Genomic DNA, 15,313 nt, shown 5'->3' with positions numbered 1-15,313 from the left:
GCGAACCACAAGCAAAAATTAAAAATGGTGAAGTCTCAGATACATTCAAGCTCTAGAGAGGGACGACACAGGGTTGCCCCCTTTCACCGCTCCTGTTCGCACTTGCCATGGAACCTCTTGCTATCAAAACTAGACTAAATAAAGACATACAGGGGTTTAGAAGGGGTTTAGAGGAAGACAAGATATCGCTCTTTGAGGACGATGTCCTGTTCTTTATAGGAAATGTGGATAGCTCGCTGACTACAGTGGTCCAAATGGTTAGGGAGTTTGGAAGGTTTTCGGGATTAATTGTCAACTGGGATAAGTCGGCCCTACTTCCAATAGATCTGCTAGGCGACCAGACAATAGCCGAAATGCCCCAGCTGAAAATTTCAACAAAATTGAAATACTTGGGGGTCTGGATTACTAGTGAGGTCAAGGAGTATACCAGTGATAATATAGCTCCACTACTGTTAAAATTGAAATTAAAAAAGATATCTGGAGCCGCCTCCCCCTTTCTGTAGCTGGGAGATGCAATCTGATAAAAATGATCTGGCTCCCCCAGATATTATATGTTCTTCATAACTCTCCAATTTGGGTGAACCAAATATGGTTTAAACGAATGGAAACACTATTCAGGGAGTTAATGTGGAAGGGAGGCCAGGCCAGAATCAGATTGCAGACCATGCAACTCCCAGTGAAGGAGGGGGGGATGGCGGTCCCACACCCAAGAACATATTTCTTGGCATCTCAGCTACAGCATATAGTGGGTTGTGGTTCCCAAAATCTGGGCAATAACGGCTTTAGATTAATGCTATCAAGGGCCCCACATAAAATTCTAATAGAAGCCCTGGAGGCCAACTCATTTTATCATCAGTGCCCAACTGTAAAGCTAATTAATAAAGTTTGGCAGACTACGAAAGCTCTGCTGGTAAATACTGGTGTAACTGAGTTTGCCCCCCTTTGGCATAATGAGAACCTAACAGAACTTAAAGATATAGAAATCCCTAAAATCTGGGAGAACCAAGGGATAACACGGTTATTACATATGTATGAGGGAAACTGTATTAAAAAGTTTTCGGAACTGAGGGATGAATTTAACATACCAAATAAAACATTTTTCAACTATCTACAGATTAGACATGCCCTCCAGACCCAGTTTAAGATCCATCCGATGGTCAAGACTAATACCCCTGCGCTTCTTAAAATGATTCAGACTAATATCACAAAAGGTCAAATCTCTGCATTATATGATAAATTGGGGGCTAAAGCCATAAGTCAAATCAGGGTTTCCAAGAGCCGAGAAAGGTGGGAAAGAGACTATGGGCCTGATTTACTATGCTCTGTGCGCTGCGCTGGTTCATGCCTTAATTAGTGCGCCGGGTGGAGGCTTAATTAGGCGCATGAACCAGCGTAGCATCCGGCGCATTGAAAGTAATATGTAAAGCCGCGCCGAACTCCCTATAGAAGTCTATGGGAGAAATCAAAAGTGTTCATTTTAAAGGCTAATCTGCAAGTTTTGTCCTAAAAAGTGTTTGGGGACCTCAGTCCTGCCCCAGGGGACATGTATCAATGCTTTTTTTATTTTTTTAAATGGCCGTTTTTTCGGGAGCAGTGAAATTAATAATTCTTAAAGTGAAACAATAAAAGTGAAATATTCCTTTAAATTTCGTACCTAGAGGGGGTGTAATGTCAGCATGTGAAATAGCGCATTTTTCCCGCACTTAGAACTGCCCCTGCACAAAGTGACATTCAGAAGGAAAAAAGTCATTTAAAAATTCACACGCGGCTATAATGAATTGTCGGCTCTGACAATTCTAAAGGGATTCATTCATAAAACAAAAACAAAAAATGTGTAGGGGTTCCCCCAAATTAAATTACCAGGCCCTTCAGGTCTGGAATGGATATTAAGGGGAACCCCGCCGTAAAAAACAAAAAAAAAAAGACGTGCGGTTCCCGGCAAATATCCATTCCAGGCCCTTCAGGTCTGGTGTGGATTTTAAGGGGAACTCCACCCCAAATTTAAAAAAAAAATGGCGTGGAGTCCCCCTAAAAATCCACACCAGACCCTTATCCGAGCACGTTGACCTGGCCGGCCGCAGAAAAGAGGGGGGGACAGAGTGCGCCCCCCCCCCTCTCCTGAACCGCACCAGGCCACATGCCCTCAACATGGGGAGGATGTCCCCATGTTGATGGGGACAAGGGCCTCATCCCCACAACCCTTGCCCGGTGGTTGTGGGGGTCTGCGGGCGGGGGCTTATCAGAATCTGGAAGACCCCTTTAACAAAGGGGACCCCCAGATCCTGCCCCCCCCTATGTGAAATGGTAATGGGGTACATTGTACCTCTACCATTTCACCCCAAAAAAAATGTCAAAAGTGTTAAAAATGACAGTAGCCGGTTTTTGACAAATCTTTTAATAAAATCTTCTTTTCTTCTTTCCTTCGGGTTTCTTCCGCTGCTTCTTTCTTGGGTCTTCTTGTCCATATCTTGCCCGACGTCTTCTTCTATCTTCTCCGTCCGTCCTTCAGCATTCTGGTCCCGCATCTTGCCCGTTGTCTTCTCCTGTCTTCTTCTCCGTCCGTCCGCCAGCCTCCTCGTCCGCATCTTGTGTCTTCTCCGGTCTTCTTCTCGGTCCGCCAGCCTTCTCGTCCACATCTTTTTCTTCCCCGGACCCAGCGTTTGAATTTGATTTGGCCGACGTGTTCCCGGTCCTGGGACCCGCCCCCCTCTGACGCCACAAGTAAACTCCTTAGAAGGTCATGTGCGTCAGAGGGGGGCGGGGTCACAGAGCGTCACACAGCGGGGGAATTCAATTTCAATCGCGCCGCCCGGAGAAGAAGATGCCGCCGCTTCCAATTGAAGTTCCCGCCGTGTCACACTCATGTGACCCCGCCCCCCTCTGACGCACATGACCTTCTAAGGAGTTTACTTGTGGCGTCAGAGGGGGGCGGGTCCCAGGAGCGGGAACACGGCAGCCAAATCAAATTCAAACGCTGGGTCCGGGGAAGAAAAAGATGTGGACGAGAAGGCTGGCGGACCAAGAAGAAGACCGGAGAAGACACAAGATGCGGACGAGAAGGCTGGCGGACGGACGGAGAAGAAGACAGGAGAAGACAACGGGAAAGATGCGGGACCAGAAGGCTGAAGGACGGACGGAGAAGATAGAAGAACACGTCGGGCAAGATGTGGACAAGAAGACCCAAGAAAGAAGCAGCGGAAGAAACCCGAAGGAAAGAAGAAAAGAAGATTTTATTAAAAGATTTGTCAAAAACCGGCTACTGTCATTTTTAACACTTTTGACATTTTTTTGGGGGTGAAATGGTAGAGGTACAATGTACCCCATAACCATTTCACATAGGGGGGGGCCAGGATCTGGGGGTCCCCTTGGTAAAAGGGTCTTCCAGATTCTGATAAGCCCCCCGCCCGCAGACCCCCACAACCACCGGGCAAGGGTTGTGGGGATGAGGCCCTTGTCCCCATCAACATGGGGACATCCTCCCCATGTTGAGGGCATGTGGCCTGGTGCGGTTCAGGAGAGGGGGGGGCCGCACTCTGTCCCCCCCTCTTTTCTGCGGCCGGCCAGGTCAATGTGCTCAGAAAAGGGTCTGGTGTGGATTTTTAGGGGTACTCCACGCCATTTTTTTTCAATTTGGGGTGGAGTTCCCCTTAAAATCCACACCAGACCTGAAGGGTCTGGTATGGATATTTGGGGGGACCCCACGCCATTTTTTTGGGGGGTTTTTACGGCGGGGTTCCCCTTAATATCCATTCCAGACCTGAAGGGCCTGGTAATTTAATTTGGAGGGACCCCCATTTTTTTTTATTTTTTTTTTATTTTTAATGAGCAATGACTGTATTCTTTATAGCCATGAGTACTTTAAACTTCCTTTTTTTTGTATCACTTCAGAAATGACATCTTGTACAGGGACAGTTCTAACCACGGGAAACATGCGTGTACCCCCTCCCCCCCCCTGTCTGAAATTTAAAGGAATATTTCACTTTTATTATTTCACTTTAACCACTTCCATACCGCGCCTATTCTGACACTTCTCTCCTTCATGTAAAAATTATATTTTGTTCCTGGGAAATTAATCAGGACCCCCAAACATTATATATAATTTTTTAGCAGACACCCTAGGGAATAAAGTGGCGGTAATTTTTTATTTGATTTCCAACGGTATTTGCGGTCGCTGGTTCGAATCCAGCCCGTGACACCATCTGCATGGAGTTTGCATGTTCTCCCTGTGCCTGCGTGGGTTTCCTCCCACAATATAAAAACACGCTGTAAATCGGATCCGGTCTAAATAAGCCCTAATATGCAGTAGTATATTTAGGTTTTGTTCTGCCCTAGGCCTGACTACATATCTGCACCTCCTAATAGAAAAATGACCCACCCCTTCCTGTCAAGGTCACACCCTGTTTTTGTATGACCCGCCCAGTAATTTTCAGGGGACCCACACACTAGTTCTGGGGGGGAGGGGGTCACTGGATTCCCTTAACCACTTCCATACCAGGCACTTACGCACCTTCCCGCCCAAGCCAATTTTCAGCTTTCAGCACTGTCGCACTTTGAATGGCAATTGCGCCGTCATACAACACTGTATCCAAACAAAATTGGCATCCTTTTTCCCCCACAAATAGAGCTTTCTTTTGTTGGTATTTGATCACCTCTGCGATTTTTTTTTTTGCGCAACAACTAAAAAAAGACTGCAAATTTTGAAAAAAAAAACGTTTTTATTTTTGTCTGTTAATTTTTTTGTAAATACGTTTTTCTCTTTCAATTACGGGCACTGATATGGCGGCTCTGATGGGCACCAATGAGATGGCACTGATGGACATCGATGAGGTAGTACTGACGGGCACAGATGAGGTGGCATTGATTGGTGGCGCTGGTATGTGGCACTGATGGGCACTCATAGGCGGCACTGATGGGCACTCATGGGCGGCACAGATGGGCACTCATGGGCGGCACTTATGGGTGGCACTGATGGATACTTATGGGTGGCACAGGTGGGCACTGATAGGTGGGCACTGTGCATGGATGGGCACTGTGGGGTGGCACTGATGGACACTGTGGGGTGGCACTGATGGACACTGTGGGGTGGCACTGATTTTCCCAGGTTGCCAGTCAGTGCCTATTTGTGGGCACTGATTGGCATCTTTTTTCTTTTTTTTAATGCTTTTTGTTTTTTTTTTCCATATTTTTTTTTTTTTTTGCCCACCCTGGTGGTCCAGGGTGGGCATCCCTGGTGGTCCAGTGTGGTCATCCGAGGGGGGGCTGCGCTGATAAACAATCAGCGCGAACGCCCCCTGTCAGGAGAGCCGCCGATCGGCTCTCCTATACTCGCGTCTGTCAGACGCGAGTGAGGAAGAGCCATCGATGGCTCTTCCTGTTTACATCGTGATCAGCCGTGATTGGACACGGCTGATCACGTGGTAAAGAGTCTCCGTCTCCGTGAGAGACTCTTTACCGAGATCGGAGATGCAGGGTGTCAGGCTGACACCCCGCATCACCGATCGCCGCGCTGCCTGCCCCCACATGCGCGCGCGGCATGAAATCCTGCAGGACGTCCTGTCAGGATTGTGTAACCACTTCCTGGATGTAAATCGACCATAGGCTGGGCGGGAAGTGGTTAATTTGCATAGTTTTTCTCTCACTTCCTGTTTGGCTATGGGGCAGGAAGTGAAGGCAAATCTCCCCAATTGGACACAGATAATACAAAATAAACTGACAGGGCCTATAACCCTCCCTCACTCTATCCAAAATTAAAGAAAATAAAAAGTGTTGATTATAGTTCTAGTCAGGGGCGGACTGACCATTGAGTCACTCGGGCACTGCCCGAGGGCCCCATGCCACTAAGAGGCCCCATCCGGGTTGCCAGGCTCAGTAAAACCAGCGACAGTATGTAAAAATCTTTTTTTTTTTAGATCTGTCCCTGATATGTCCGAAAATGACATGCTTTTAATGTGAATATCCCAAGATTTTAGCTGCCCGCCTCTGCACTACCTCCTGGCGTGGTGGCCATCTGTAAGCCAGAGGGGCCCCATAATCTTCTATTGCCCGGGGGCCCCATGAGTTGTCAGTCCGCCCCTGGTTCTAGTTTAAGCACAAATTTCATAGAGTTTTATTGAGAGGCCTAAGAAAATATAACCATGCCAATAGGCCAGGATACAGCGTGGCTAATATGTATGAATGCGTGTGTTAGAGCACCCCACCCAATGTTAACTAAAAAATTATTAATTTGCAAATAAGTATTATCTGCTCATTTTTTGGGGATGTCTGCACCCCTGATAGTGAGAACATTTGTGAGGTGTCTTCACCCTTTCTAATTGAAATTCATTCACTTCCTGTCACATAGCCAAACAGGAAGTGAGGGTAAAACCTTACTAATATCTTTTCTTGGGGACACAGAGATCAATCTAAATAGTTTCCCATTATGTAAATTGCACTCTAGTATTTTGCTGTGTACACCCCAAATTATTAGGGATCTTGGACTTTGGGGTCCATTTACTAAAGGCAAATCCACTCCTACAAGTGCAAAGCAAGGAAGAAAACAAAACAACTTTGCTTCTACAGGATTGGATGTTAAAACCATCAGTGCTTCCTCTCTGATTTTCAGCAACTATGCTTGTACTGCAGAGTGGCTTTGCCTTTACTAAACCCCAAACTAAATAATCATTTGGGGCAGGGATCCTCAAACTACGGCCCTCCAGCTGTTGTAGAACTACACATCCCATGATGCCTTGTAATGCACTGACATTCACAGACATGACTAGGCATGATGGGAATTGTAGTTCCTGAACAACTGGAGGGCCGTAGTTTGAAGACCCATGATTTGGGGTGTACACAGCAGTGCTGGAGTGCAATTTGCTTAATGGGGACACTAGTTAGATTGACCTGTGTCCCCAAGAAAAGACACTGGTAGGGTTTTAACCTCACTTCCTGTTCAGCTGTGTGACAGGAAGTGAAGCCAATTTTAAGAAAAGGGACACAAAGCTCAACACAAAAAAAAAAAAAAAAAACACAAGCAGGGGTTCTAACACTCACTTGGCTTCCCTCAAACACCCACAATTAGAATAGGATTGCCTTGCCCTAGATTTAAGCACAGTGCTGTAAATCAGCACTTCAAGCCTGTCCACCAATAGCAAGACCCCCCCCCCCCCCCACAGGCCACATTTGCAGGTTTTCCTTCATCTTGCACATGTGCTTTAAAAGACAGTCTGGACAGCAATTCTTGATAAGAGAAATCCACAAAACATGTCCTGTCGGGGGTACTTGAGGGCTGAGGACCACTACAGTTAAAAGAAAATACTTACCAGTTTGTCTTTAAAGTCATGGGTAATAAACATGGCAAACATTTCATGATTACACACCAGGAAAGAAGCTTAGACAAAAATCACACCTAATTTGTTAGGCCCTAACCTAGTTCAGCTGCAGCTGTCAAAATATGTTGCATGAAAAAGTAACAAAAAACAAACTTCAAAATTTTAAAGTAATTTTTATTGGTCAACAAAACAAGGAAAGAAAAAAAAAAAAAAAACACACACAAACAAAAATACATTTCAAAACTCAAAATAAACAGATTTAAAGTCGCAACATCTTCACAATTTTTTCATAAAATAAGGCCACAGAGACAAATACATCAAAGTAAACATCATTTAAAAATAAACAAAAACCATTGGCAAAATAAAAACCCATGCAACAAACCACATTTGTGTTCCACAACAGCATTTCTGCCTGCCCCTATGAGGGCAGCTGTGGACTGATCGATGCACGGTTTTTATAACATGTGCTAGTAATGAAGCAATTGAAATCACATGAACAAATTGCAGTCTCTAGTGTGGGTGAGCTTACACCTGGTTAATTAACCCAACCCACGCTCTATGACCATCCAAGAGATTTTCACCTTTTAAAAAGAAAGGATTGTTTCTAAGTGTTTGAGCAGACTCAGTTCATCACACATGTAGGAACCAAGCTGCAATAGCATGAGAGTTTTTTTTTTTTTTTTCCCCTGATCTCATGCTTTCCAGCCTGGCCCGGTCATTGACCAACAATATGGTCCAGGGCTCAAGTGGTTAAAAATTAACAAAACACAAAAGTTAGCCCAATTTTGGGGGATAATGTGAAAGATGATGTTACACCGAGTAAATAGATACCTTACATGTCACGCTTTACTATTGGAAACACTCCTGCAATGGGGCCAAAATTAATTCCGTGAATATCCCCATAGGCGACCTTTTTCTTTTTTTTCCAGGTTACCAGTTTATAGTTACAAAGAAGGTCTAGTGGTAAAAGTATTGCTCTCGCTCTAACGCACGCGTCAATACCTCACATGTGTGGTTTGAACAATGTTTATATATGTGGGCGGGACTTGCGTAAGTCCCGCCCACATATGTAAAAATTATTTATACTTTTTGCTATAATAAATATCCCCAAAAATATATATTCTAAAAAATAAAAAAAAACTCAGTTTAGGCCGATACGTATTCTACATCTTTTTGGTTCCAAAAAATCGCAAATAGCGTTTAGTGTTTGGTTTTGGCAAAAGTTATAGCGTCTACAAAATATGGCTTTTTTTTGTTTAAACTAGTTATTGCGGCGATCAGCGATTTTTATCGGTATTGCGACATTATGGCGGACACATCGAACACTTTTTTGGAACCATTGGCATTTTTCTAGCGATCAGTGCTGTAAAAATGCATTGCTTACTATAAAAATGCCACTGGCAGGGAAGGGGTTAACACTAGGTGCGAGGGAGGGGTTAAATATGTTCCCTGGGTGTGTTCTAACTGTAGGGGGGTGGGACTGACATGTGTAAATGACAGATCGATGTTCATGAGGGGAACTCCAGACCCCCCCAAAAAAAAATAAGGTGGGTTCCCTCCAGGTGCATACCAGGCTCTTAGGCTTGGTCTGGAACATAAGGGGTTAAACCCGCGCAAAAAAAAACCAGCGTGGGGCCCCCCCCAAGATCCAAACCAAGCCCTTATCCCAGGCACGCAGTCTGGTCAGACAGGAATGGGGGTGGGGACGAGCGAGCGCCCCCCCCTCCTGTGCCGTACCAGACCACATGCCCTCAACATGGGGGAGTGTGTGCTGTGGGGGAGGGGGGCACTGCCCCCCCACCCCAAAGCACTCTTGTCCCCATGTCGATAGGGACAAGAGCCTCTTCCCGACAGCCCTGGCCGTTGGTTGTCGGGGTATGCGGGCGGAGGGCTTATCAGAATCTGAGAGGCCCCTTTAATAAAGGGGCCCCTAGATTCCGGCCCCCCACCCTATGTGAATGAGTATGGGGTACATTGTACCCCTACCCATTCACCTGGGGAAAAAAATGGAAAAAAATAATACACCACACACATTTAAAAATTAATTTATTAGTCAGCCGGGGGTCTTCTGCCGGGGCCCCCCACCACCACCCCATTAGGCCCCGGGCTTCGCCATCTTCTGCCGGAAGCCCCTTCAAAAGTGAGGCTCCTGCCTTTGGGGGAAGGTCCCGGGCTTCTACGACGGTTTCTGCGGGGGGGGTGCACTGGCACCCCGCCCCCATCTTCAGTGCCGTAATTCACCGGGACCCCCTTCACCAGTGAGGCTCCTGCCTTTGGGGGAGGGTCTCGGGCTTCTACGACGGTTTCTGCGGGAGGGGGGTGCACTGGCACCCCACCCCCGTCTTCAGCGCCGTAATTCACCGGGACCCCCTTCACCAGTGAGGCTCCTGCCTTTGGGGGAGGGTCTCGGGCTTCTACGACGGTTTCTGCGGGGGGGGGGGTGCACTGGCACCCCACCCCGTCTTCAGCGCCGTAATTCACCGGGACCCCCTTCACCAGTGAGGCTTCTGCCTTTGGGGGAGGGTCTCGGGCTTCTACGACGGTTTCTGCGGGGGGGGGGGTGCACTGGCACCCCACCCCCGTCTTCAGCGCCGTAATTCACCGGGACCCCCTTCACCAGTGAGGCTCCTGCCTTTGGGGGAGGGTGCCGGGCTTGTACGGTGTCTTGTACGGTGACACCCGCGGGCTTCTGCGATGCCTTCCGCTTCTGCCTGTCTCCTCCGCGGAGCACAGGGCTTGTCTCCGCTGTCTTCTCCCTTCTCTTCCATTGGATGTTGACACGACGAGGTCCGGCGCTGGAATGCCGTCTGAGCAGTGGGCATGGACTTATATAGGGTAATGCCACCATGTGACCTCAACCCATGTGACATCACATTCCCATCATGCCCAGGGAATGTGATGTCACATGGGTTGAGGTCACATGGTGGCATTACCCTATATAAGTCCATGCCCGCCGCTGACACGGCATGTCAGCGCGGAACCTCGTTGTGTCAACATCCAATGGAAGAGAAAGGAGAGGACAGCGCAGACAAGCCCTGTGCTCCCGGAGGAGACAGGCAGAAGAAGGAAGAGAGAAGAAAGAAGACGGAAGAAAGCCCTGGCTCCGCGGGGGAGCCAGGCAGAAGAGGGAGCAGAGAAGACAGAAGAGAAAAGACCAGGGAGTTGGCGCACCCCCGGCAGAAGACCAGGAAGACCGGAACCCTGGCGGAAGGCACCAGAAAGACCGGGGGATAGGCGCCATCCCCCGGCAGAAGACCCCGAAGTCCGGATGCCCCCCCTAATGTAAAAGAGCTTAAATGGGGTGGGGGCATCCGGCGGAAGGCTCCGGAGAGGACCGAGGGATGGCGCCCTCCCCCGGCAGAAATCACCGAAGCCCAGTTTCCCGGCGGAAGATCGGGAGAGAAGAAACCCCCCCTTGTAAGAGAGCTAAAGAAGAAAGGGGGGGCTCCGGAGCAGATTAATAAAATATTTTATTGTGTGGTATTTTATTTTACTTTACACTTTCCCCCATGTGAATGGGTAGAGGTACGATGTACCCCATACTCATTCACATAGGGTGGGGGGCCGGTATCTGGGGGCCCCCTTATTAAAGGGAGCTCGCAGATTCCGATTAGCCCCGCCCGCATACCCCGACAACCAATGGCAAGGGTTGTCGGGAAGAGGCTCTTCTCCCTATCGACATGGGGACAAGAGTGCTGTGGGGTGGGGGGGCAGTGCCCCCTCCCCCACAGCACACACTCCCCCATGTTGAGGGCATGCGGTCTGGTACGGCTCAGGAGGGGGGGCGCTCGCTCGTCCCCACCCCCATTCCTGTCCGGGCCAGACTGCGTGCTTGGGATGAGGGCTTGGTTTGGATCTGGGGGGGACCCCCGCGCCGAATCGGCATGGGTTTAACCCCTCACGTTCCGGACCAAGCCTAAGAGCCTAATGTAGCCCTGAAGGGGGACCCGCGCCGATTTCAAGTTTGAAATTTGGCGCGGAGTTCCCCTTCATGGCTGAAAACAGCTCGGAGATTCCCGTGCGCCGCGTCACGCAGCGCATTCACGGGTACGCCGCTTGGTATTTACCAAGATTTTCACGGCGTACTGACAAGGCGCACGGGAAGCGCCGAAATTTCTCTCTGCGCATGCCCAGTATGCAAATGAACCTCCCGAGGTTCAGGCGCACTGTGCAAGCGTACGGGGATCTGTTTTCAAAAAACACTTTCCCTTTCAATTCGGCCCGCCAAACACTTCAAAACACATGTCACTTCACTTCCCCTGCATCCCCCCACCTCCCCCCCTAATAAACTCCCGCCCGAATCCCCGATATTTACATTTCAATGTGCCGTGCGCCAGGTCTGTACTGGTGCACAATGCACCCTCTCCTGGGCGCACGGAGCACATTAGTAACTAGGGAAATACACTGCACTAGCAGCGTATTTCTTTAGTAAATGGCAAAACGGCTGCTACTCCTGCTTTTACTCCATGAGTCATGGAGTAAAGGCTTGGTAAATCAGCCCCATTGGGTTATTAACCTCGGAGCAGTGGAACGAAATTCTATATAGAGGGACATTGGTGTCAATTGCCCCAGCACAGAGATTGTCCCATCTATTTCTACTGCACCGGGTCTACTATACCCCTAAAAAAATGTTTGAACTAGGCTGGAATCTAAGTGACGAATGCCCCAGGTGCAAGGCAACAGGGGATCTTGTTCACATGTTCTGGAGATGCCCCAAGCTTTTCAGATATTGGACAGAAGTGGTAAACAGGATTAATAAAATCTTTAAGACCTCTTTAGAGCCGGAGGCCAGAACTTGCCTGCTAGGAGATATGGAAGATCATAGAATCCCTGCAGGAGCTTTGGAAAGTGTGCTTAGGTGCCTATTCCAAGCTCGGAAGCTAATAGCACAGAGATGGCAAGCGCATGCTCCTCCATCAATTGAGAACTGGGTTGAAACCATCAATGCCTTGATTTGGTGCGAGAGGGTGGCCTTTATTAAACAAGGAAACTATAATAGATTTAAGAAAGTGTGGGGGCCTTGGTTGATAGAAATGGGTGTTCCCTTGGAGAGATAGCCTCTATATGGGGTTCGTAAATCCCCCCATCTCAGATATTGTTAATGCTCTCTAACGACAAGGAGAAATCAAGTTCCCTCTGTTCTTGTTGGCTTCTGATCGGCTTGATTCCTATTCTATGCCTCTTGGATTTGACCTTTTTTTTTTCCTCTTTATTAACAAATCAAAAGACAAACTTAGATGAAGATACCTGCCTCTATTTTTCTATAATATTAGCAGGGGGTGTGGGAGGGGGGAGAAGAGAGAGAGGGGATGGGTTAAATTAATGAATTTAAACAATATATGCTTGTTTATATATATCAATGGAATTGAACTACACTATTTATACCACCGATATGTAAACATATAAATCTGTATTTATATTTATTTTTTGGAAAACAATAAAGAGAAATTAAGATAAAAAAAAAGATTTGTTATTACATTCTTTATGTCCTATCAATTTGCTACCATTCGTTGTCTCCCATATCGTTCATTAGTGGCCCCTACGGAACCTACAATTCAAACAGGCGTTGTCCTTCTACCTTATACTGCTTGCTTAAGGTACAAACAAACCAGGTGTTTCTATCCTTTCTCAGTAACCCAATTCTTATTGATTGAGACCTTGCAACCATGCAAATCATCTCAACAGTCTGATACCCTTGTTGAGACCCTTGCAACACATGACCCTTACAAAATGCAAAAAGAAAAAAAAAACGCAAGAAGAAAAAATATATATATAAAAATTGCCACAACGTAATCTCAGCTCAGCAACCTGACACCTGTTGAGACCATTGCAACCATGCAAAATTTGTCTCTGCAGCCTGACACCCTTGTTGAGACCCTTGCAAACGCAATACCGTCTCAGCAGCCCCACACCCATCGAGACTCTTGCAACCACACAAAATCGTCTCAGCAGCCTGACACCCTTGTCAAGACCCTTGCAACACATGACCCTTACAAAACAAAAAAATATATATATATATATATATAAAAACGCAAAAGAAAAAAAAAACGCAAAAAAAAAAAATATATATATAAAAGTGCAAAAAAAAAAAAAAAAATTGCCACCTCACAATCTCGGCCCAGCAACCTGACACCTGTTGAGACCATTGCAACCATGCAAAATTGTCTCAGCAGCCTGACACCCTTGTTGAGACCCTTGCAAACGCAATACCGTCTCAGCAGCCCCACACCCATAGAGACTCTTGCAACCACACAAAATCGTCTCAGCAGCCTGACACCCTTGTCAAGACCCTTGCAACACATGACCCTTACAAAACGAAAAATATATATATATATATATATATAAAAACGCAAATGAAAAAAAAAAAAAAAGAAATATAAAAGTGCAAAAATAAAAATTGCCACCTCACAATCTCGGCCCAGCAACCTGACACCTGTTGAGACCATTGCAACCATGCAAAATTGTCTCAGCAGCCTGACACCCTTGTTGAGACCCTTGCAAACGCAATACCGTCTCAGCAGCCCCACACCCATAGAGACTCTTGCAACCACACAAAATCGTCTCAGCAGCCTGACACCCTTGTCAAGACCCTTGCAACACATGACCCTTACAAAACGAAATATATATATATATATATATATATATATATATAAAAACGCAAAAGAAAAAAAAAAACGCAAAAAAAATATATATATATAAAAGTGCAAAAAAAAATAAAATAAAATTGCCACCTCACAATCTCGGCCCAGCAACCTGACACCTGTTGAGACCATTGCAACCATGCAAAATTGTCTCAGCAGCCTGACACCCTTGTTGAGACCCTTGCAAACGCAATACCGTCTCAGCAGCCCCACACTCATCGAAACTCTTGCAAGCACACAAAATCGTCTCAGCAGCCTGACACCCTTGTCAAGACCCTTGCAACACATGACCCTTACAAAACGAAAAAAAAAAATATATATATATATAAAACGCAAATGAAAAAAAAAAAGAAATATAAAAGTGCAAAAATAAAAATTGCCACCTCACAATCTCGGCCCAGCAACCTGACACCTGTTGAGACCATTGCAACCATGCAAAATTGTCTCAGCAGCCTGACACCCTTGTTGAGACCCTTGCAAACGCAATACCGTCTCAGCAGCCCCACACCCATCGAGACTCTTGCAACCACACAAAATCGTCTCAGCAGCCTGACACCCTTGTCAAGACCCTTGCAACACATGACCCTTACAAAACGCAAAAAAAAATATATATATATAAAAACGCAAAAAAAAAAAAAAAAACGCAAAAAAAAAAAATATATATATATAAAAGTGCAAAAAAAATAAAAAAAAATTGCCACCTCACAATCTCGGCCCAGCAACCTGACACCTGTTGAGACCATTGCAACCATGCAAAATTGTCTCAGCAGCCTGACACCCTTGTTGAGACCCTTGCAAACGCAATACCGTCTCAGCAGCCCCACACCCATAGAGACTCTTGCAACCACACAAAATCGTCTCAGCAGCCTGACACCCTTGTCAAGACCCTTGCAACACATGACCCTTACAAAACGAAAAATATATATATATATATATAAAAACGCAAAAGAAAAAAAAAACGCAAAAAAAATATATATATATATATAAAAGTGCAAAAAAAAAAAAAAAAAAATTGCCACCTCACAATCTCGGCCCAGCAACCTGACACCTGTTGAGACCATTGCAACCATGCAAAATTGTCTCAGCAGCCTGACACCCTTGTTGAGACCCTTGCAAACGCAATACCGTCTCAGCAGCCCCACACTCATCGAAACTCTTGCAAGCACACAAAATCGTCTCAGCAGCCTGACACCCTTGTTAAGACCCTTGCAACACATGACTCTTACAAAACGCAAAAAATAAATAAATAAAGATATAGAAAAAAAAAAAGAAATATAAAAGTGCAAAAAAAAAATTGCCACCTCACAATCTCGGCCCAGCAACCTGACACCTGTTGAGACCATTGCAACCATGCAAAATCGTCTC

This window comes from Rana temporaria, chromosome 5 (genome assembly GCF_905171775.1).
Source record: "Rana temporaria chromosome 5, aRanTem1.1, whole genome shotgun sequence".
In the NCBI taxonomy this organism is placed as follows: domain Eukaryota; kingdom Metazoa; phylum Chordata; class Amphibia; order Anura; family Ranidae; genus Rana; species Rana temporaria.
The sequence above is the reverse complement of the archived record's forward strand: the minus strand, read 5'-3'. Positions refer to the sequence as shown.